Here is a 24227-nt window from a genome sequence, read left to right on the forward strand (position 1 = left end):
GCATCAGGAACGTGCAGCAGCTGCCGTGATTTTTCCCCCCGACTTTGAAAATGTGTCTAAAATATCTTCAAAATATCGTCTAGCGTAAGGTCAGCATTAGCTGCATCAGTCACATTAACGATGCTTTGTGGAGAAAATCACACTTAGATGTGTCATGATCTAGTCATGTCTCCTCATCTTTAATATCTTCAGCAGTCAGAAACCAGATTCCTTGATCGCGACGCAGACATGGACATCTTTTCTCTCACAGTGACGATGAAATAACTTTTTTTCTGCTTTCTGTTTCAGGAGTGGAGGAGAGTAACAGGGAAGATGGGAGAGAGAGATGACATGTGATGAAGGTCAGGAGCTGGATGTACACCCACGGCGTAGTAAGTACAGAGCATGTGCAGTAGCCAGCTGAGGCACCAGGATGCCCATAACAAAGTGCACAGAGTCTACGAGGACCTTTGGCAGAGTTAGTCACTGTTTCTTCGTTAGCGGTGTTTATGTGTGTGCTGTGTCTCCTCACTGTTGATGATCTTGAGGGGCATTCAAGTCTGAGAAAATTAAGGCCATCAACGCATGTGTCATGCAGAGTGGCTGATTGCAGAATTCCCACATCGGGGAGCAAAGTCCATTATCATTAGTTATCCTCAGATATGTGCCGCAGAGAGTCGAGGATGATAGAATAGGAGGGGGGAGGAGAGGAGGAAGTGGGAAGGAGACAGAGAGAGAAAAGGAGAGAGAACAGAGATATGCTAGACAAGACACCCAGAAAAAAGAGAGCTCAATAGAGCTGGAGAGATTGAAAAGAAAGTGCATTCACACACACACACACACACACACACACACACAGGGTGGGAGCAAAGAGACGGGGGAGGAGAGGTGTGGGGAGAAAGTGAGAATGAGGGAGAGCTATTGATTCTCCTCCCTGCACCTGCCATACTAAAAGCAAAGCACCAGACAAAATCAAATGTCATCATTTGCGAAGAGAGTGGCGGGTTCCCTGAGTCATCTTGCAGAAGGGCCACTCAGCCTGTCATCCGCCATTCCCTCCAGCATTCATCACCGACGCTCAGAGCGAGTTTCATTTGGAGCGAACACATGTAAAAGAATCGATGAATGTGCTTGAATGTGCGGGCATAAATCACATGTTCCCCCGCACACAGGAGAAAAGGCCTTGGTAATGCATGTTCAGATATCTAAGTGATAAATAAAAGAGGATAAACAGAAGAGTTTTCTGAGTGAGTTTACGAAAAATTGTGAAATGTGAAAACCCACATGTGAATTCAAAGCATAATTATGTGCTTTTTGGACACATGTTGAATTTTCCTACATGAACATGTGAAATTCCCCCATTTTTACCTGTGAATTGTTTCTTTGCGTCTGAAATGAACATGTTTTCACATGTGACATAAATATTGACAGATCTAACAGGAGGCGAAAAAAAAGTTCACATCATCTAGAAATTGCATTTTTTTTTACATCTGAAGTAAAAACTGTATACAATACAACGTGAGAAAAATTGTTCACATATGAAAACCAACATGTGTCCAGAAAGCACATGTTGCTTTGAATTCACATGTGGGTTTTCACATGTGACTTTTTTGTAAGGGGAGAAATGACAGTGGAATGGGGAAGTAAGGCGTGTCAATTCACATCTTTCAAGTTTCTAAGTATTTGCCTATTCATTACGGTGGCCCTGAGGGTCAAAACACAACATTTCACAAAACACAACGACATTTCAAAAAACAAATTAACATTTCACAAAACAAATTAACATTTCACAAAACACAACAACATTTCACAAAACACAACAACATTTCACAAAACACAACAACATTTCACAAAACACAACATTTCACAAAACACAACATTTCAAAAAACAAATGAACATTTCACAAAACAAATGAACATTTCACAAAACAAATGAACATTTCACAAAACATGACATTTAAGAAAATACAACATTTCACAAAACAAATGAACATTTCACAAAACACAACATTTCAAAAAACAAATGAACATTTCACAAAACACAACGTTTCACAAAACAAATGAACATTTCACAAAACACAACGTTTCACAAAACAAATGAACATTTCACAAAACACAACGTTTCACAAAACAAATGAACATTTCACAAAACACAACGTTTCACAAAACAAATGAACATTTCACAAAACACAACAGCAAAAGAGAAAACAATTCAACATTTCACAGAAAACAGAAAAGGTAGGTCCTTTCTTTGTTGTTACTGATTGGATGTATTCGTTGTCACTCAAGGTAACAGGAAGTGGGACCAGAGCAATGGCTCTGAGAGATGCGTCCGCTGGTTCAAATGAACAGAAAATAACACTTCTGACGTTTAGCCTTCAAAATAAAAGCACAATATTTTAAACATGTATAAATACTGTTTTAAACCAATTACTTTGTATTTAATCATCGAATTCAATAAGTGAACACCCATATTAATGTTTGATGTCAAAATAATAATGAAAAATGCCATATTATGTGCCATTGTTAACTATAAATGCTGCATGTATTACGCTTTTTGATATTTCTGACTGGACACTGTACAGTTTAGAGTAACTGCACAAGTTCTTTGTCAAAACACTCTAACAGACCTGTACTTTCTCCGCACACTATCATTTAGGTCCAAGCTGTGTATTTATTATTTATGTATTTATATCTAATTTGTCCCATTTCTTTTTTTCAGTCACAGCTGCCATTGAAACCAATAAAATTAAAAACTGTAAAAAGACTTGAGACTATTGTGTGTGTTTCAAATGTGTGTCTTAGATACTTTTTTCTACAAATGTCACAGTGTTAGAGTATGGCTGACTTTGAGGGCCTGTCATGACTTTTCTTAAACCATTTGGGCCTAAATATTAGTGTGTGTGAAAGTTCAGGTCTGCAGGAGTGTTTTGACAAACTGTACAGTGTCCAATTTAGTCAAAAATGTCAGAAAATGTAATATATGCAGCGTTTATAGTTAAAAATGGCACATATTATAGCATTTTTCATTATTATTTTGACATCAAACATTAATATGGGTGTTCACTTATTGAATTTGACAATTAAATACAAAGTAATTGGTTTAAAACAGTATTTACCGTATTTCCTCTAATATTGGCCCGGGCCTTTATGTACCTCAACTGCAGAGGGTACCAGGCCTTTATTGGAAGCAGGCTTATATTAGAGACAGGCCTTTATTTCTAATTCCCTCTGTTTGATAAGTATATTTGCTCATATTTTAGTACGAAGCCTCCTTGTTTTCTGATCTGCTTCTGTTGGGGTACGAGACATCTTGTGGCACTTGTACGTTACTACAAACTACAGTTACAAACAGGCACCAGGAGTTTACCGGTATCCACCGTTATTTGCATGTAAGCTGAAGCTAACTGAAGCTAACTGAACCTGGGCGCCGATGTGTTCCCGGTGATCCGGCCGAGATTTCGGCAGGGGGTCCGGGGCTTGAATCGGGAGGATCGATGCGGGCCGTGGGCGCGGTGGAGAGGCAGCGGCGGAGAGAGGAGACGGACACGGTGCAGCTATATACTAGGTTTTGACCTAGTCTTGTTTCCTTTGTTTTTTCCCCCGGCCTGTATTTGAGGCCGGCCTTTATTTGTTCGTGTCGACCACGGCCCCGGCCATTATCGGAGACCCGGCTTTTACAGTTTTTTACGATCGCTAGCAAGCGTTTTTCAATACTTATAATACTTTTTCTAAACTCTTCACACACCAACTCACCTACAACACACAGTTGGCAAAACAGTTAATTTTATGCTCAAAATCACATATTGTAAACTAAACACCAACACTAATTTTCTAAATGCAAGAATACTTTGTCAAAATACACTAACTCTACCAAAACACTGCAAACATGTCTCAAAATCAAATAATTCTTTCAAAACTCTAGCACATGTTTTCTTCCAACAGGAACATTTAGTCAATCACAGCACAATGACATACAAAATACTAACAGTGGATGGTATTACAGACAATGCATTACTTTACATATGTCAGTTCTACCCTTATACAATAGACAGTATATTGATAATCAATTGTTTTTCGCACAGCAGTTTCTTTTGAAGTCACTCTACACTTTTTCTTTTGTTGAGTGTAGTAAATGTACGCATTTTTATCTTCTTTTTTGCATTCTATATCAAAAGTGAATGACTCATCTTTATTTTATAGAATGTACAGTATATGAAAAAGGAATAAGTTACAGAATTGCTGCAGTAAAGGCTTTACAGTATTTGCAATAGGAAATTACTTCAAGAGATCAACAAAAATCTGCAATATAGCTGCTGGTTACAGTTGTGTAAAAATAAAATATACAAAAAGAGAAAGGCACAGAAGAAAAAAAAAGAAAAATACACAGTCCTTTTCTAATCTACCCGGTCTTCTGCATTTGGCCACATGTTCTCGTCCACATCACTCCTTATATTTTCTCTGGCTATGCATCATGGGAAGTATCTTTTGGCGTGCCTTATCCACCCCTGGCAGTGTTCAGCTGTGATTGGTCTATTTGCATAACTTCAATCAGCTGTTTCTCACTAGCAATAAAAATGTACATGTTTCAATGTACAATGTGAACTGCTGTTCACTTCAACTTTAGCCTATAAGTTAGGTTTAGAACATGAGGTTATCTGTTCTGACATACAGTGTGAAAGCATTTGTAAATTTGGCAGTAAAAATCCATAGTTTTGGTCTTGGTTGAGCTTGTGTGTAAAAGAAATTCAAGAGTTTTTAAAATGTGTTCACTGAATGCATTTTGTGTCAAAGGAACAAGAAATGTGTTAATGGTATGGCCCACAACAGACCGATGTTGTGCTAACTGTGTTAAGAGTTATGAAAATGTGACTACAGAACTGATAAAAGGTTGCTAGCAATCGTAAAAAACTGTAATTGACTACCGGCCACTATTAGAGGAAATACGGTATACATGTTTAAAATATCGCGCTTTTATTTTGAAGGCTAAACCAGCAGAACACATCTCTCAGAGCCATTGCTCTGGTCCCACTTCCTATTACTTTGAGTGACAACGAATACATCCAATCAGTAACAATAAAGAAAGGACCTACCTTTTCCGTTTTCTGTGAAATGTTGAAATGTTTTCTCTTTTGCCGTTGTGTTTTGTGAAATGTTGTGTTTTGTGAAATGTTGTATTTTGTGAAATGTTCATTTGTTTTGTGAAATGTTGTGTTTTGTGAAATGTATTTTGTGAAATGTTCATTTGTTTTGTGAAATGTTGTGTTTTGTGAAATGTTCATTTGTTTTGTGAAATGTGTTTTGTGAAATGTTGTTTTGTGAAATGTTCATTTGTTTTGTGAAATGTGTTTTGTGAAATGTTCATTTGTTTTGTGAAATGTTGTGTTTTGTGAAATGTTCATTTGTTTTGTGAAATGTGTTTTGTGAAATGTTCATTTGTTTTGTGAAATGTGTTTTGTGAAATGTCATGTTTTCTGAAATATTGTTGTGTTTTGTAAAATGTCGTTGTTTTTTGTGAAATGTTGTTGTGGTTTGTGAAATGTCGTTGTGTTTTGTGAAATGTTGTGTTTTGTGAAATGTCGTTGTTTTTTGTGAAATGTTGTTGTGGTTTGTGAAATGTCGTTGTTTTTTGTGAAATGTCGTTGTGTTTTGTGAATGTCGTTGTGTTTTGTGAAATGTCGTTGTGTTTTGTGAATGTCGTTGTGTTTTGTGAAATGTCGTTGTGTTTTGTGAAATGTGGTTGTGTTTTGACCCTCAGGGCCACCATAATTCATCATACCTTTTGCTCTGTGATATTCACTTTTCTCCACAAGTTTAGCCATTTGGTTGGAAGTGAGGCGTCAAAGTTTTGGGCTTTTTTTCACAGCAATTTCAAGGACCTCTCCATTATACTATTGAAAAGAAAATGGCCTCTCTTAGTAGTCAGAACCAACATAAATATCCCTTTCTAATCTCCGCAGGAATAAAACTGTTTTCATACAGATTCTTGACCCCTTCGGCCCTCGGATGTTTAAGGCAGCTGAGTTTTTGTCTCCAGCTGAATGGCTCTTTCTCTAACAACGTCACGCTGGGGTAGGAAGATAAGGAAGGAGGTTGAGGGTAAGACGAATCAAACATCCCTCCTGTCTGCTTCGCTTGATTTCAATTTGGTATCCATTGGAAACAGGGATTCTTCAGCGGTCTCTGATAATGGCGTGTGCACTTTACTGATATCTTTGACAGAGGTAGGCGCCTCGCTCTTCATCAGCGCTGACTCGCTCTCAGTGGCACAGAGTGCGTGATTTCAAAGAGAGAGAGAGAAAGGGGAGGTTCAAGGTTTTCCTCACGGCATGGCTAAACATGGCCTTTATCATGTCTGCGTGGCTTTTGAAAGTGTAAACAAACTCACCGCCGCGACGACCTTCACTGGTGACTGCTGCAGCGTGACTCTCATCCACAGCGTTGTGTGTGAAGAGGGTAAGAAATTAACTTACTAGACCTTGATCTGATTTTTAGGGGCATTTTGGTCATATTGAACTATGAAATAATATATTTGCACTGCATATTGTCAAATATACACTCAATTTGTATCACTAATATTTGTTTTATTTTAAATCGCAATATACCGCACATACCACACTTCTTTCCCATTGTTGGAAACTGGCAGCCACTTTTCCCTACTCTCTGTCCCCAGCCAGTACATCTATACCATTTTTCACACAATTGTTTTATTTTTGGTTGATGGTTTGGATAAAAAAACAGTCCGCTTTTATCACCCAGAATGCACTGGAAAGAATCATCCAGTCATAGGCTTCCACAAATCGCCTATGGTGGCCCACGGGAGGCAATAATTGTATTCTCGTGGATATGTGACAACTTTAACAGGGTGAAATTCTATAAGCGTACTCATTATTATAGGTGATAATCTTTTTTTATTTCTCAGGCATTTTATGAACATTCAAGGCCATTTTTGCCCTGAACACCTGTTCATTTCTGATCCTGCTGTGAGGGATCTTTTCTTTCTTGACTTCAGTTTTTTCTTTTTCTTTTCTTAACTTTACCACCAATTAAGTGATCGTGACATTTAGTCCATCATCTCCAGTACAGACATCATAAACCATTTAAGGCCGATTTTGGAAGGAATAGGTTTGATAATAATTTGTGCGTTTAAAGTCCTGTACTGTACAGTAAATGTTTTAACAGCAGAAAAATGGAAGCATACCCCCAGCAATATTATAACCAACGTTTAAATAAATGATTTTTCCATTAAAAGTAAAATTTTAGTGGTTTTCTAGGTGAGTATGAAGCAGAGTGGAGAACCCTAGATCGGTTTCAAGCAAGAAAACTGATTTGTCAAAGACACATTATGCTGAAAATTCCCAGGGAACTACTTAGCAATCTTTTTTTTCTCTTTCTTCTGTTTTGTTTTTTTTTGTTATGTATGCCTTGTCTACTACTTTGAAGAAAACTTTTCAAGCCCTGGTAAATATATCTGTGCAGTACTTTGCTGATGCCGACGAGAGAGAGACTTAAAGAGAGACACTTAAACTTTACTTCTGATGTAAACTTTGTCGACTGGCACTTAAAGCTCTACTCAACTTTGATGAAGTAGAGAACAGTGCTGCGTGGCTGTGTTGTCTCTGCTCCTGTTGTTTACTGTTTGTTCTTCTGTGGCGGTGACGAATGCGAGATCTATAGGGCGAAGTCAGGGTTGTCGGCGGGGGAAATATAGAGTTATACGCTCATTAAAGCCTCCTTGACACCAGAGTAATGTACGCTTGTAAATACTGCCAGTGCCTGCTGGTCAATTTCCAGTTGATCTTCCCGAGACCTGACCTATGTTTTGGATGCTAATTTACACTTCAGAACAACTGGGGTCGCCCAAAGGTCCCTCCAGCCAGAGACGAAGCCGGAGCAGCAGGCTGAGGTCACGGATCCCGATGTAATATTCATGGAGGAGACGCTGCACAAACATCACACAAGACTGAAGTAGCTGCAGTATGTTACGATTGGTTTCCCTCAATTTTCACAGCAGATACGCAAAAAAATGCTCTTAATGCACAATTTTAAACAGCTAATATCCAGCTGAAAATCCAATGTAGCATGCCAAATGAAAAGAACGGTATCAAATGAGGTAGAAAAATGATTCAAAAGTGTATTACTGTATACTATATGAGAACCTTGTTCATCATTTATGCAATTGTCAAATTTACATAATCTCAAATGATAGTCACACATTAAATAAATCTCTTCAAAACAGAGCATGCGTCAGTCGTTTCCTGTATTTAGAATGAAGATGTCAGAAGTTATTCACGTTCCAGATTTTACTTTACTTTTTTTTATTTTGTTTGAACTTCTATTTTATTGAACTGGTGATGACCCAGTGACACATCTCTAGGCTTCCCAAACCGACCCACCCAAAATATTATAATATTTATTGACTTTTTGAATATTTTAGTATGCAGAGTTAGACTCCTTTATCATTGGAAAGAGAAAGTTCCCAAGATGAATGCCTGTTGCCAAATACATTTATTGTACTTGGCAAATAAAGGGATTCCGATACTGAAGAAAAGGACAGAAAGACTGTCTGTGTCCAAAATTCAATATTGAATTCAATAGATGACACATCACTTTGTTATGAAAGTTTTTGAGCCTTTTATGTTTTTATGTCTTATTAAATGTGTTGCAGTTCTCCTTCCCAGCAAACATTTTGACTTTAAACAGATGTTGATACGATGGTCAGTACCAAAGAAAACCGTCTAAACAGGAACAAAATCAAAGTTGAAACGTTGTCCTTAGTCATCCATAGCTACTATCTGTATATAATTTTTACTGTGCCATAATATTTTTTTGTGAAAATGTTATGCTCATCTGGGTTGACGTTGAACTTGGCCACTTGTTGCACGTTGCTGTCCATTAAATGCTTGATCGCTTTTTCATTTTAATGTACCTGGGCAGTGTTGGTGGAAGTAATGGGACATAATTGCAAACACATGATGAATTTATTTAGTGATCTGCTTTTCAACATTGTACTAATATGATGTGACTGCATTCTGCATTCTGATGAACGCCATGTTGAAAATGATATGAAACGAAAGATTTGCAGTTTGTCGTTTGCATTTTATGACTTTGATGTGCAGCAGGTGGCCAAGTTCAACTACAACCCAAATAAGCCCAACATTTTCACAATAAGATATAATTATGGCATAGTTAAAATTCATAGTACAGTGGATTTGGAAACTGTTTTGAAGTGATAGCAGAAAGATATTTGGGTCCCGATGCAGGTAGCAGCTATGGATTAGTTTTCAATGTGGGTGCAGGCTGTCCCATCAACATCTATTCAACATCTATTCAATGTCAAAATGTTTGCTGGGTAACCTTAACCCTCTCTACTACATGTCTAATCTCAATCCTCACCCTAACCTAAACCTAAGTCTAACCTTAATACCAAACCCAGGTCCTAACCTTGAAACAGCCCCTTAAAGAAGTGAGGAACAGCAAAATGTCCTCACTCCCTCCACCCCCCTCTGTCTCCCTCCCTCTCTCTCTCTCTCTCCCTCCCTCCCTCCCTCTCTCTCTCTCTCCCTCCCTCCCTCCCTCTTTCTCGCCACAGATGTGAGTTGTCAGTCAGCGGTCCGGAGGGCAGGAACAGGATCAAGAGGCCGGTGCCAGCGGTGACAGCTTTGACGGACACATGTCACATGAGGATGGAGTGGCCCACCCTGCTGCACATGCCCATAGAGCTGTAGGGACACTGTATGTTTATTACACACACACACACACACACACACACACTTAGGCCAGTAAATCGTCCCAGACTGGGAGTAAACAAAGTCGGGTGCATGAGGCTCCAGGCTGGATGGTAGAGTTGGACCGGTTTAGTTAAAGATCATCCAGTGCGCTCCCTCCAGGGGCCATGGATGGGTGTGTGTGCGTGTGTGTGTGTGTGTGTGTGTGGAGGGGGGTGGGGGCCTCTGGACAGCCATTGATAAGGATGCCCGCTGACGAGAACCATATGCCACTTGTAGATAAAATAAAAAGGACAATGAGAGAAAAGGGCCAGAAAACAGTGATTTTGTAACCAGGGCGACTCTGTCTCAGCGAAATCAAGGTTACAGCATGCGAGAGCAGACACATTTCCAGACACTGTAACAGGATTAGTTTCGCTAGAGTCTAATGCAGCTCTGCGCGTGTGTGAGGGTGTGTGTGTGTGTGTGTGTCCTCTCCAACATCATAAATGCCTCAGTCAGCCCCCCCCCCCACCCCCCTCCACCCAGGACTGGATGTGATGGCAGGCAGCTTTTCATCCCCCCCCCCAATTTCACAAAAGACTTTATTCGGTTATTTAAGGATTTTATTTCATCCATTTTTTTTTCTTTGACTCTGGAATGTGCTTTTACAACTCATTTTCATAAATTTCCACAAAGTGTGGTGCATTTTTAGAAAAAAAAATAAATAAAATAAAATAATTATCTGACCAAAAGCCCCATTACCATTCACTGCTGTGAGAGTGTGTTGAATTGACTGTTACCTCTGGCTCTGACCAGAGACCTAATAACACCTACAGCATCCGAGCAGATTAGAACATTCTGCAAATTAATCAGCACATACCTGGAGGAAAATTAGACTCATAATGGCATTTGAGCAATTTCAAGTTTTTGAGAAAGTTACTAGTTTCACTGGCACCTGTTCAATGTGTGTGTGTGTGTGTGTGTGTGTGTGTGTGTGTGGTTGTGCATGTGTATGAAAACCAAATGTCCTCACAGTTATGGAGACATGAAGAAAATCCTCCAAAGTGAAGACATTTTGCCATTCCTCGCTTCTTTAAGGAGCTGGTTTAGAGTTAAGACTTGGGTTTACGGTTAGAATTAGATTTAGGTTTAGGTTGAGGAAGGATTAAGGAATTAGTGGAGAGGGTTAAGATTATCCAGAAAACGTTTTGACATTGAATAGACGTTCATAGACATTCAAAACGTGCCTGTCCGGAACGGGCCGATTGCTGCTTGCAGTTTTCTCGAGAACCGCGTGTGCCCGTACCGCTTGAGCCCCACTGCTGCACAGAGCGCTGTCCGCTTGTTTTTCAAAGTTTAGTAATATTGAACGTGTTGCGTGTCCAAATTGCACCAAATCCGACACTGCACGTCCTTGGGTCCCCAGTCTTCACCAGTGAGACTAAACTGCGCTTGAACCGTAGAAGCAGCTTACGGCCTTCCATCGGTTGATTCTGCTGCCAATCGAACGTGTCTGCGCTCCTATTGGCTAGTTTTACTGCCTCCGCCTCTGTTTTTTTCTCCTGTGTGTGTTCGTTCTTCTCTCTCGGGCAGTTTAACTGAGCGGGGCGCGTGCCTTTGTCCCGCTCAGCCAGTCAGAGCCCTGAAGCCCCGCTCCGCTGTGATGTGACGGTGTTTATATCAAACAGTTTATTAATATTGAACATGTCGCGTGTCCAAATTGCACCAAATCCGACACTGCACGTCCTTGGGTCCCCAGCAATACACCCGCCAAGTGTGAAGTCGATCGGACGAACGGTTCTCGAGATATGCGAAGGACACACACACACACACACTCACTCACTCACAGAGATTCCTCAAATTAGTAGATAGATGTTGATACAACAGCCTGCACCAACGTTGAAAACTCCGTAGTCGTCCATAGCTGCTACCTGCATCATTTCGTAGGAATTAAGATCTGATATCAATTCAAAGCACTTTCCAAAGCTGTTTTAAAATACTTTGCCATAATACTTGTTTCTAATTCTTACTAATTCTTACTTAAATACTTGTGCCATAATATATTATTGTGACATTTTTGTGCTCGTTTGGATTGACGTTGAATTTGGCCGCCACCTGCACGTCACCATCCGTCAAATGCTTGCTGGGTAGCAGTAGGAGTTGGGGAATGAATGTAGTCAAAAAACTCACACGTAGCCTATCTGTCTTTGTAGATTCATTTCAGTCATCCAGGTAGCAGGATATACAAAAACAAATTTAAAAACAAAATCCACTAGACTTAAAGGTCCCATATTGTGGAAAACGGGATTTCCCTTGCCTCTTTGATTATAAAGGCGTTGGATGTGCTATCTAAACATGGTGAAAGTATCAAAACGCACGGTCGCCAACTAAATCCACACAGTCCATATTAGAAAAGCGAGCCTCTAAACGAGCCGTTTGGACTTCCGTAACTTTGTGGCGTCACAAAGGTTCGCTCATTATCATTTTTGTAAGAAATAATAGACTAACAAAGTGTTTTTTCCAAAGCGGTTGAGCGGTTGTCATTGTTTATTACCGGAGAGTTTTCCCTACCTGTAGCTGCCGGGCTGCGGCGTCTCACGTTTCACTCTTGAAACGGTTAGCCAATCAGAACAGAGGGGTCGTTAATATTAATGAGCCTTAAAGACACAGCAACAGAAACAAACCTGTTCTTGGTAAGGCTCAGAGAGATGCTGGAAAATGAACGTGTAAAGTGTTTTTGGTACATGACACCACACAAACAGCTTTTAATGGCCCTCAAGACATAAAATAAAACACTGGAAAGTGGAGAATATGGGACCTTTAAAATGAAGAGAAGAAGCCTCTCGGATGAGTGGTAAAACATCTTCAACTCTTCATTTTAAGTCCAGTGGATTTTGTTTAAAACATTTTTTTGGACACCTCACAAGTATAGTAATACAAATGTGTGTGTGTGTGTGTGTGTATTCCTTAAATAGTATACATATCCCCGTGCTACTGACTGTGATAGCTGTGTAAAGGCCACAGAAAAAAATCTCCCTCTTTACTTGTCACAGACAAGTAGGTAAAGAGACAAGTAGGATGACATTTGGAGAGTCTGCGATGGTTAAGCAGCATCACTTCCCTTTGACACGGGGTTTCATCCCACAGCTCTGTCTCCCTGTGTTGATGATGACATGCTTATGGACCGCGACCGACCGATGGCGACGTCACGGTCGACTTCGCCGCCCGTTGTGCTGACCGGATCCACCACGGCTCTATGAGTCATCGATCGGAGGAACGGTTTGGCTTTTTAACAGTCGTCGACGAAGCGCAGAGGTTTCCCCTGGGAGGTGAAGCAGAGGTGTCGATGTTGCGAGGCGGAAGGAAAGTGAATTTTCGAACTTTCTTGCAATTCAACAGGCCCGATCCAAATGACAACACTTTGAGACACGTCCAATGAGGAGACACCGGAGAATTGCACCTCTCCGGCACTTGTCTCAGAAACATATTTGAAGTTAATAAGAAGTGATAGCGATCAAATGAAAAACCTATAAAGTGTATAAGGAACCCGGGCCAAGCTGTGATTTTTTTTTTCTCTCCCTAGGTATTTCCAAGCAGGCAGCGGGGCTGATTGAGATTTGACTGCGGTGGCGGAGCTGATACGGCGGTCCCATTGGAGAGGAGGTGGCTGGGAGCGGGAGAGGCGCGCCTGTCCACCGGGGGCCTTATCTCATCTTGAAGAACTCCCAGAGAAGATACGACTAACTCTCTCCCGCACAAGGGCGCAGAGGCACTTTAGGAGTAATCTTTGGCTTTTCCACTTCTGGAGTGCTTCTTCTGCTTTGAAAAAAATTGAATTGTCAACTGAATTGTGAGATGAATCTTTTTTTTTTCCCCCTGTTTGCAATGCCTTCTAAAGCAGGATAGACATTGCAAGCTCCTGTTGAGCTCACAGTGGTTGGTAGAAAAACAGTGAAACTAATCTATATCTGTGAGTGAAAACACAGTAAAATGTTTCGATGCAGCTTGTGAACAAATCTCCAAACTGCTTTTCAGATATTTTCATTTCAGTTATTTCACCGCGCTGCACTCTAATCAAAGCTCGTGCTTTATGACAAATGTTTTTGTAAATAATTTTAATAGTAAGGGCGGCAGCTGTTGTACCGTCTGCTCGTCAGGTGGAGGGATATGGCCAAATGATATAAAAAAAGGGGATGCTCCAATCAGAACGAAGCCAACCTCCTCATTACTGAGTTATCGTTTTTGGCGACATCGAAGTAGCTGGCAAAAGCATAAGGTCCAGCAATCTGCAATCTCTTAAATCCCGCTGATTTATAAGCCCTGTCAGTCAAATTGCAAAACAAGTTGAAAGTAACTGAGATGCACCACAAATTCAATACTCAGCGCGGCCTATGAAAGAAAGATGGTCGCGGTCTGGTTGTTCTCATGAAAAATATACAATGTTCCCGCTTTCTCCGATTATGGTTGCAAGAAAGACGGAGCCAGACCCACAAATCCCACTCACGACAGCTGATCTATACTTCTGTATGAGTTACTGTGTCTCTAGAGACGGGAGGGGGCAGGATTGATCAATTACTGCCCCATGATTGATTTTAACGTTGACCCCCATCAACTTTGCCCTTCACCAGAGCAGCCCGAGTGTGAAGGGAGCCTGTTCTTGTTTACTCCTTGTGCTCCAGCTGAGTGATAAATTATTATACCGAGTCTCTGCCATATCTATGGTGAATACACACAACTAACCGTGGCTCCCCGACATCCAAGGCTTCAAGGCAATCATTCAGAAAAGAAGAAAAAAAGATTCTCACTACTGTATAGCTCAATAAGAACATGATTCCAGGTAGAGTGCAACACATCCTTACAGCTGCAACCCGTGGTTTGTGCTTGTGTGCACCCTCTCACGGCTGTGCAAGAGGAATTAGTTCAAGTTTATTGTCATCTGCGTTAAAAGTTAAAAAATCCTTGTCAAAATTAAAAAACACAATGAAATTCTTGTGCTCTGGCTCTCTCAGCCTTGAACAAGGAGAACAAATCACAAACACACTATGGCAGACAGTACAATAAATAAATACATCAGACAGTACAATTGATCAACCAGTAATACTATACAGGTGTATGTACCATATTAGTGCCCAGTGCCTGTGTGCCAGTTTGTGTACGTGCGGGTACTGTACGTGTAGGTAATCACAAAAATATATACCCCAGAATGTAAACACTTTGTTTTTAGCTAAAGCTAACCGTGCTGGCTAGCTAGCATGCTGATGCTAGGAGAGTGCTCTCCATTTGAATGCTGAGCCAATATTTCCCATTTCTTAGTTGTAGCTGGAGGATCAGCAGATGTAGATTACACATCATTAATGTTATCTTTTTAGATGGTCAGTTGCCAACTTCAATTTATCTTGTCTTTTGTCTGTGATGTCAGTAAACTGCACACAGCACGCTCATGTTTACCAACCAGGCCGGTCTGTGATGCTTTATACCAAAGGAAACCAAAGAGACGAGAGAGGAAAAGATCTAATGTTGGTGAGTCCAGTTTTCTCTGGACGGGGCGCTGCTCACTGCAGTTTAGGAGACAGTCTGGATTTCTCTCTTAAAGGAAAAATCCACCCTCAGTTAATCTCACACTGTTAGATTTCAGATACAATCAATCTGAGATGTTCAGTGCATTCCAGGAGTTATTTTGTGAAGAAGTCTTGTAATCTACTTTTTGGTGACGATTTCGACTTTCATATAATGTCGAGATTTACTAATATACATAATTTGCTAGCACTCCTAAGGTAAGTTGGTCAGCATGTAAACTAAAGCCAAATTCGAATTAATTTCCAAACGCTTGCAAATGTATATTTTTTCGCTGCAGATGTGATTTCTTTTAAATGTTTTTTTTTGCCATGACCTGTGTTACACCTTTTCATTTGATTACAGTCTCTCCACCAGCAAGGTAAGAAAATCAGATTAAATTTATAACTGAAAGACTGATGCCTCAATTGGGAGGTTGAGGTTATTAACTTGAAAAGTCAGATGAGTGCTGGGCAAATTCACACGGGTTAAAATTCAGCATTTGAAATTCACCATCCTACCATTTTAATTAAGTGCAGAGAGCCATCTTATCTCTGTGTTCTAATTAATGGAAATGAACAGAGTCTGCACTGAAGAATGAGAGGACTTTGTGTGTGTGTGTGTGTGTGTGTGCATGTATGTGTGTGTGAGTGCATGTGTGCTTTCATTATATGTGTGTGCATGCATGAACGTGTCTATACAAGTCTGCATGCTTGTGTGTGTGTGTGTGTGTGTGTGTGTGTGTGATATGTGCTCGTGTGATAAAACAGCCTATCCATCCCCTCAGTCCACTTATCTTGGACTTAACTTTTCCCTCAAACCTTACGGCTGTTTGCGGCGAACATCCCCCCTATCAGATCATGTTGAAGGGGAATATATTAAGAGTTTCATTTCCAAAATGTTATATATCCACTTCAGAAAATTACTTCAACATATACACTTTAATATATACACTCTGGAATTACTTAATTATTTGAAATTCATCATCCAATATTTCTAAAATATTGCAGACCCGTTCTGCAAAAGACTGAAAACCAACAGAACATTATATTATTTACTGTGTATAATAAAGGCACAAGAATCTTTCTTGGTTACATTGGTGCTGAGATATAACAGCTAGTTTCTTCGGTAGTACATAAGTACATATAGTAGAAGAAGAAGAACATACTGTCACACATGGTACAGGGACAACAGCAGCTCTCATTCATTGCAAGGGGAGAATGCAAGGCCTGCAAAACATACATAAGCTACATATCACTTTATATAATCTATAGAACAGAACAGCACAACAGATCAGAACAACATTTGGTCAGTAAGAGGAATACAAATGTGGAATGCATACCATCTGAAATTAAAAAACTAACAGAGTTGAAGGTTTTTAACACACATGCAGAACAATGGCTGAAACTGAAACAAGCCTGTGAACACTGATTGTGTATATCCTTTGAATCCACATACACACATATGCAGACATGTGTACACCATGTGCATCATGCACAGATACTGGCATGGACGTACATGTGTGAGCATGCGCACAGGCATACACACCCACACGCATACACACATGGACGTACACGCACACATACATAACACATATTTTAATACTGTAGTTCTTGTTAAATGTATTGTATTTTATGTACTACTAACATCTTAGTCCCTGTCCTTATCTGTATTGTATTTTAATGTTTCTGTATTATTTTTAAGCTTAATGTTCCTGTAAATAAAAACCTGGCTAAAAACCCGTATGCATGGCATCTATTTTGTATTTTATATATGAAACAAGGTTTAATGCATTTGTCCCTGTTAAATAAACGAGTAAATAAAAAAAATAAATAAAATACAGAATAGGCTACATACAGCAATGTATTACTCATGTTGTCAACTGTCATTTTGTAGAGTAGATACTACTTGTACCTGACATCTCATTTCAACTGAAACTCGTCAAAAGGAATTCTTTAAATAATAATAAAGGGACACTTTATTGATCCCCGTCTCTTTCCACTCGCTCACCTCCAGCAGAGCGGAGTGCCGGCTCAGCGCTCCTGGAGCTGGTGGCGGTTCAGTGACTTATTGCTCAAGGACACTTCAGCAGTGCGGATGTTTGCTGATACAGGGTCGAACCAGTTGTCCGGTTTAAGGACGGTCTATTTAACCACTGGGTCACCCTGCTGCCCCCAATATATACATGACTAGAACATTCATACCACGAACACAATGAGGAAGTCACTCAAAACTCAAGCTGTTTTAATAGTTTTAAAGCTGCACTATTGGCGGCTCCAAATGGCAGCAAGAGGTGGAAAAATTTGAACTTCAGTACTCAGTAAATCATAACGTGAAGTCAGTAAGCTGCACACAGCAGGCTCATGTTTGATGCTTTATACCAAAGGAAACCAAAGGGACAAGAGAGGAAAAGATCTAACGTTGGTGAGCTCAGCTTTCCCTGTACGGAGCGCTGCTCACTGCTGTTTGGGAGACAGTTTGGATTTCGCTGTAAAGTTTTTGATTCCTGTGGGTGGAGAAGTGTCCATACCCAAGACCAGGATTTCATTTGGGTGCGGTGGGACGCTCTTCTCTATTGCAGACCACCTTTGTAATTTAGGCTTATAAGACGGGTGTACACTTAATGTACAAAACTGAGCAAAATATTAGGGACATCTCCTTGTTATTGAGTTGCAGCCCATTTTGCTCAATCCACATCGCAATTATCTCAAAGCTTCAAAATCCTTCTCTAATTCATCTGCTTCTTTTTATCTACATCTCCTTTGTGATTGGTATAGATTTAATAAGGGAAATCAATAAGAGTTAATGGCTTTTTCATTGAGTAATCATCTCAAATATTTTCAGTGTATTTAAACATAAAAAGCTTGCCTATGGCTTTAAATACTGCTGCTCACATGTGCAGCATTTGAAATTGTGCCAGAACTATATGATCTACTGGCACAACAGGATGCCAATGTGGGCGAAATCTACACCTACAGTATATATGTGCTTTTCTGGTTGTTATGGCCACCATTGCACAGTAGCATTATACCATGAAACAACCTATGGCTCAATAATGTTTAATGATGATGGCTTAATAATAACTTCCTCTAAAGCAGCACTAGTCTTTTTCACTGGGAGGGAGATGAGTCTTGGACCACAGATCGCAACAGGAATGCAGCAGCCGCCCTCCTCCCACCGTCCCAATTACAGGTGCATGCAGTAAATAGAGAACCTAATATACACAGGATAATAGTTCCTCATATCAGCCAATCTTTTCATTTCGGGGAAATACTTTATGACTGCCAAGAAATAATGGCACTGGCCCCTGTGTTAATTGCATTTTGAGATTCAGATTTATACTACAGTTGGAGTCTGAATTAAGTTATTTCCAAGCAGCTACTGTGAATATACCTTGTGAATATTAAAAGGGAGAATTGTGTAATGCGGGACACAAATGTGATGCATATGGCTGGCAAAGGCAGCAGTGGGGGAGGCAGACTGTTGATATTGTGTTGCAAACATTTGCCTAATCTCTGCCTGACTAAAACAGTTTTGTATTATAAATTCGTCCCGATGCAGCAAATGCTTTCTTAGAGAGAAATTTTTAGAAACACTGAATTTTCATCATTCATGTCTTCCCATTTGGTGTCATCTTTGTTGCTAAGCGCTCATTGCTGTGGTGTTTCTGCACTGCACTTCCCAGAGATCAGCTGTCAATCAAACAGTGTGGGCGGAGCTTGGATTTTCTGTTGATGCAGTTTGAGTTTCTGTAGGTGGCGCTCTTTTCTTTGTCTGTTCAGCCATGGTGGCTATCGCTGCTCATGCTAACTACCCAGTTCTTCTTCTACTGATTCCAAACAAACCGCTGTTGCTGCTGCTGGAAATGTAGAACGCATCACAACACAGGTAGATCTTGATCTTGCACATGTAAAAGCTGTGATGACCTGGATATAGGGTGAATCACTATTGTGTTATATCAATCGATGATAGAGAGTAGTAAAACGGACATTTATTAACATGCAGATTTCATGGATAATTACTTCAAGATAGAGCCATGAAACACAAATATAAAAGAGAAAGAATGCTGTGCGTTGTTGAATCCGTACTTAATACAATCTGTAATAGCAGATTGTTGAGTTACAACGTTCTTTGGCAGTGGTGGATACACAGGATGTTAAAGTCTTGAAGTCTAACTTTGCATCAGTACAGTTCATACAATTTACCGATGCCCCCGAACAACTTGCCACCCGCCTTTCCCCACTTTCTCAACCACATAGCAAAGCACACTGGGAAATGCTTATTTTTCATTATCAGGGATTTACACAAGAACAACAATGAATTGCCTCTGCCAATTCAACAGGCTTCAAGCCAGGGGAATGTCATGGTGACGGTTCAAATCCCGACTACAAGAGAGGATTTCTAAGCACAGCGCAGCCTTGTTCCTGAGAGGTTATGGTGAATGGAGGAGGCTTGGGAGAATGAAATGCATTGAACGGTGACATGCATTGACATACAAATTCAGAATAAAACAAAAAAATCAAATATAAAATGCCTGTCCAAGCATTCTGAAATGATGCTCTGAACAGTGAATTCTTCAATTTATATGCCTTCAGTTACATATGAAGAGTTCTATTCAAAAACACTATATATCCATTTCTGGGACAAAAAATACATGAAATTCAATGTACAGTATTTCAAAAAAATATATGATGCAGTATGTAAAAGTGTAATCATTTTGTCAGTAATCTATCATCCTTTTTAAAATTTTGTATTAACCATTTTGGGAGAGTTGGTGTCACTTTTGTCAAATGGCGGACGCCTCATTTTGGAATGAAACATCTCTCTACATACTATATATCTTAAAGTAAATTACAACAATTATGCAAAATAAATAGAAAATAATTTTCACATCGCCGTATCTTTTATTATGCCTTAAATTGGTCAAATTAAGTCAGAGGGTCATATCTGTATCTGTAAAGGAATGTTTACTATTTTGTTTAAGGTCATGTATTGATATTTATTCCTGTTTTGTATTCTGTCGTCTTTTTTGATTCAGAAAAGTTACAGTAGCTTGTTGCAAATTGTTTAATCAAAGTCCCGATCCATAATTGCAGTTGGATGCCAAGTGTTGAATAACTAATAACCACCAACCCACAACTGGCTTTGTTTACATTTCAAGTTGTTGGATTGCAATTTTTCACTTTCAAACTGAGTATTTGATATAAAAAGATTATCAATCTCATAATATGAGACTCTGCATAACAAAAGGAGTGATTTCACCCTCTGAGGATGAAGAGCCTCTATTGTGTTTGACTCATTAATTACCGAGGAAGCAGAACAGAGCGCAGGCATTTCTTGGTAAAGCCATTGTCACTGCCGAGCCCCTTTTATCGTTATATCGTGTACAAGTTTGGTGATACACACCCAAACCTTCAGCACAATGTGGAAACAGATCTACTTATTTATTCAATATTAGATTCAAACAGCTATTGACATGATTCTTGTTTCTTCTTTTTCTCCCCTCCAGCTCTATATAAACTGCCCTATAGAGTGGCATAGTAAAGAGGAACTGGATGAAATAATTGAAGATAGTTAAATTACCTTCTAATTGATGCTGACAGACTCATCATTCATCAATCATCAGCACACAGAATTACTGGAAAGAAAGAGAACGGCACCCAACCATGTCTGCTCTCATAATACTATTTAACAGTAGTAGCAGTGGTAGTAGCAGGATTATTACTGTAGTAGTAGTAGTAGTAGTAGTAGTAGTAGTAGTAGTAGTAGTAGTAGTAGTAGTAGTAGTAGTAGCAGAGTTAGTGGTTTACTTGACAAACAGAAAACATAACACACATTCCAGCTTCAAGGAGGTGAATTACAGATGTAATGAATGAATAAACAAGCAATTATGAATTATAGAAAGAAAGCTAAACAACCAAAGGCATGGATGACACAACCGAAAGTGTTGCATGGTGTGTTGTGATGCAACCTGTAAGTGGAAGATTTCACTTTAGCAGTGTCTGGCGGTGATCGGTGGTTCGGCTTTTTCTCTGTCTGGGCTTCTGTTTGAGAGATTCTGACACTTCAAAGCCAACAGCAGCCACATCTCTGCTTTCAGCCTTAAGGTCGGGTTGCTGCACAGCAGCTTGTGGGTCGCGAGCTGCACATTAACTACAGGTTTTTACTTTTAGTTTGGTTTTAGTTTATTTACAGAGGGATGAAATAGAGAGGAGAAGTGATTAAAAAAACACAGTCATATAATTACAATGATAAAAAAAACACAGAAAGAACAGAAACGAATGAATTGTGCAGGTGAGATTAAAAAAAGCCCCAAAATTAATTAAAATCTCAGTTCACAACAAAATAAATAAACAACAAATAAATCATTATGACAAGTATAAACACAACTAAAAATGATATTGTTGTAAATAATTAAAGTGATACTTTGCATCTCTACAGCTTACCCTTGTAGACACCATGCACAACATGTAGAAACATTTTTACATGCATAGTTATATCAAGAACATTAAATGCACAAGAAAACAAAAATGATAAAAGAACACAGACACCCAACTCTACACTTAAAGATTCAAATAAATAATCTTTTTTTCAACGATAGATTCAGTATGATTCCAATGTTATTTCATTTTTTTTCTGCTTTGGATTGGAATCCAGAGTCTTTTTTTATTCCTCTCTTTGGTACCTGCTGAGCCACACAAGATGTCCTTTAGAAACACATTTTCTTACAAAGTTTAGAGCAATAACAGGTATATTCCTAAGTGCTACAGTAGGTAATTATAGGTACATTGATGGACAAGTGCACTGCTATCTCTACTGTTGAACTAATAATTTCTGTCCGTCTCTGTGATGGATCTCTGAACCTGCCATTGCTTCGGCATGAAAATTGCTTTAAATATACAAACCTATCAAACATCACATTTTCCTTCAAGGCTTTCTGATGAGAAGTTGTTTTTTTCAGGCTATACTATCACGCAGTGGATCAGTTTTGCATGACTTGAATATAAAACAACGGATTAACAAATAATCATTCTCATTAAATCTATCAGAAAAAACAGCACAAGGCTTCGTTTGGAGCCTCAAAAAACTGATTTTCAAAAAGGGTTGTCAAGACAAAAAAGCATTAAGCAGCACTATACCACTTAAAGATTTCTATGTAAAAATACACTTGTTTTATGAGCCTAAATCCCAAATTTGGCCTGCAACAGAGAAGAGCGTCTTATCCCCCCTAATTGGAATAAATCACAAATATTATACTAGCATTAACAATCAGTTACCAATTTGTGTAAACAGACTGAAACGTTTTCTCCAAAGTAGTGTACATACATGCATAAGAATAAAAATTTTGTATAGCTTTATGGGAATTATCAGCATGGTTGACGTGCATCTCTGACTAATTGTTGCTTGGCTCTACTCTTTGTGTACGAACTTTTTAATCCTGATTTGTTAATGTTTGTTGTATGCTTTTTAAAAAAAAAAAAAAAAAATAGCAAGGAACCTACAGATCAGTAAAGAGTTTCACTTTAAACACAGCTGGCTTTAGTTCCTTGAATCCGTTTTTCTTCTCTCTCTCATCTAAAGACAGTAATAATCTCGCGGAGCTGCCTTGTGTTTCTCCGCATCTCTGGAGTGATAATGAGTGCCAGGAAGTAAAGGGCCGACTCATTAATTTTTGCCTTGCTGAGTGAGGACACAGTGTGAGGCTGCAAAACAGTAACACTGGGCCTCTGGATCATAAACAAGGTGTTTGGCGGAGAGCGTACAACCCGGCGTGTCTGAGTGCAAGAGAATAGCTAAACACTTCCCAGGGGATGGGGGGGGGCTTAAGGTACCGCTGACCTCAGAGACAAGACCATAAGATCCAGGCCAATTATCATATTTAAGATCTTAAGAAACTAAGGATGGATAAAGATGCCTTTGAGGGCTGAAATGTTTTGTCTTACAAATGTTTGCTTTTCTCTTCTGTGTGAAGCGGCAACAATTACTGGAAGCGCTTCAAAGGCGCTTTGTGTGCCGCAGCTGGGGGCTCGCTTCAGGGAGGAGCCATTACCACTCCTGTGCAACGGGTGCGGATAGACGTGTAATACAGAGAGACCATTAAGGTTTCAAATAAGAAAAGTTGCTAATTCTTTCATAGAGTTTGGTCTGGTCTGTGTCCAAAACAATATCCTAATTAGCTCCAAGTATCCAGCGTAATGGGAGCATCTTAATTTCTCTTGAAAGCTGCACTCGGGAACATTGCATGTTGGCAGCTCCAAATGGCAGCGAGAGGTAACTCTGAACTTCAATACCCAGAAAGCATGTAACATAAAGTAAACTGCACACAGCACGCTCATGTTTGCCAACCAGGCCAGTCTGTGATGCTTTATACCAAACAAAGCCAAAGGAACAAGAGAGGAAAAGATCTAACGCTGGTGAGTCCAGCTTTCTCTGGACGGAGCGCTGCTCACTGCTGTTTGGGAGACAGTTTGGATTTCACTCTTAAGTTTTGATTCAGCACTTACTGTGGGAGGAGAACTGAAAATACTTGACACCAGAAATTCATTTGGGCAAATAAGGGGAATCTACGGAGTCTCTATTATGGGGGATGGGACGTCCATTGCAGCGCCGCTATGTGATTTAGGATAAAACAGGTGTAACTTCACAGAAAAATCTTGCCCAGTGCAGCTTTAGGTTTGTGCGTGGAAACTATAGTAAACATAACTGCTGCGATTTGTGGGGATTTAATGTAAATCGTTACATCCTGTAATGCTTGTTGAGGATTGAACTCATGACCTTCTACATTTAATGCATTAGCGCTAATATTCCACAAAGAATAATCCACCTTGTAGGGCAGCTACTATACCATAGTATAATAATCGATAGGTACCAGAAGACTTGGGAGGACCAGTCCTGGTTTACAAGGTCAGTCACTTGTTTACAGCTAAATCAATAAAAGTGCATAAATGGAAAGGAAAGGTTGTTGAAAGAAAAGCTAAGTGGAGC

Source organism: Centroberyx gerrardi, chromosome 8 (genome assembly GCF_048128805.1).
Source record: "Centroberyx gerrardi isolate f3 chromosome 8, fCenGer3.hap1.cur.20231027, whole genome shotgun sequence".
Classification (NCBI taxonomy): Eukaryota; Metazoa; Chordata; class Actinopteri; order Beryciformes; family Berycidae; genus Centroberyx; species Centroberyx gerrardi.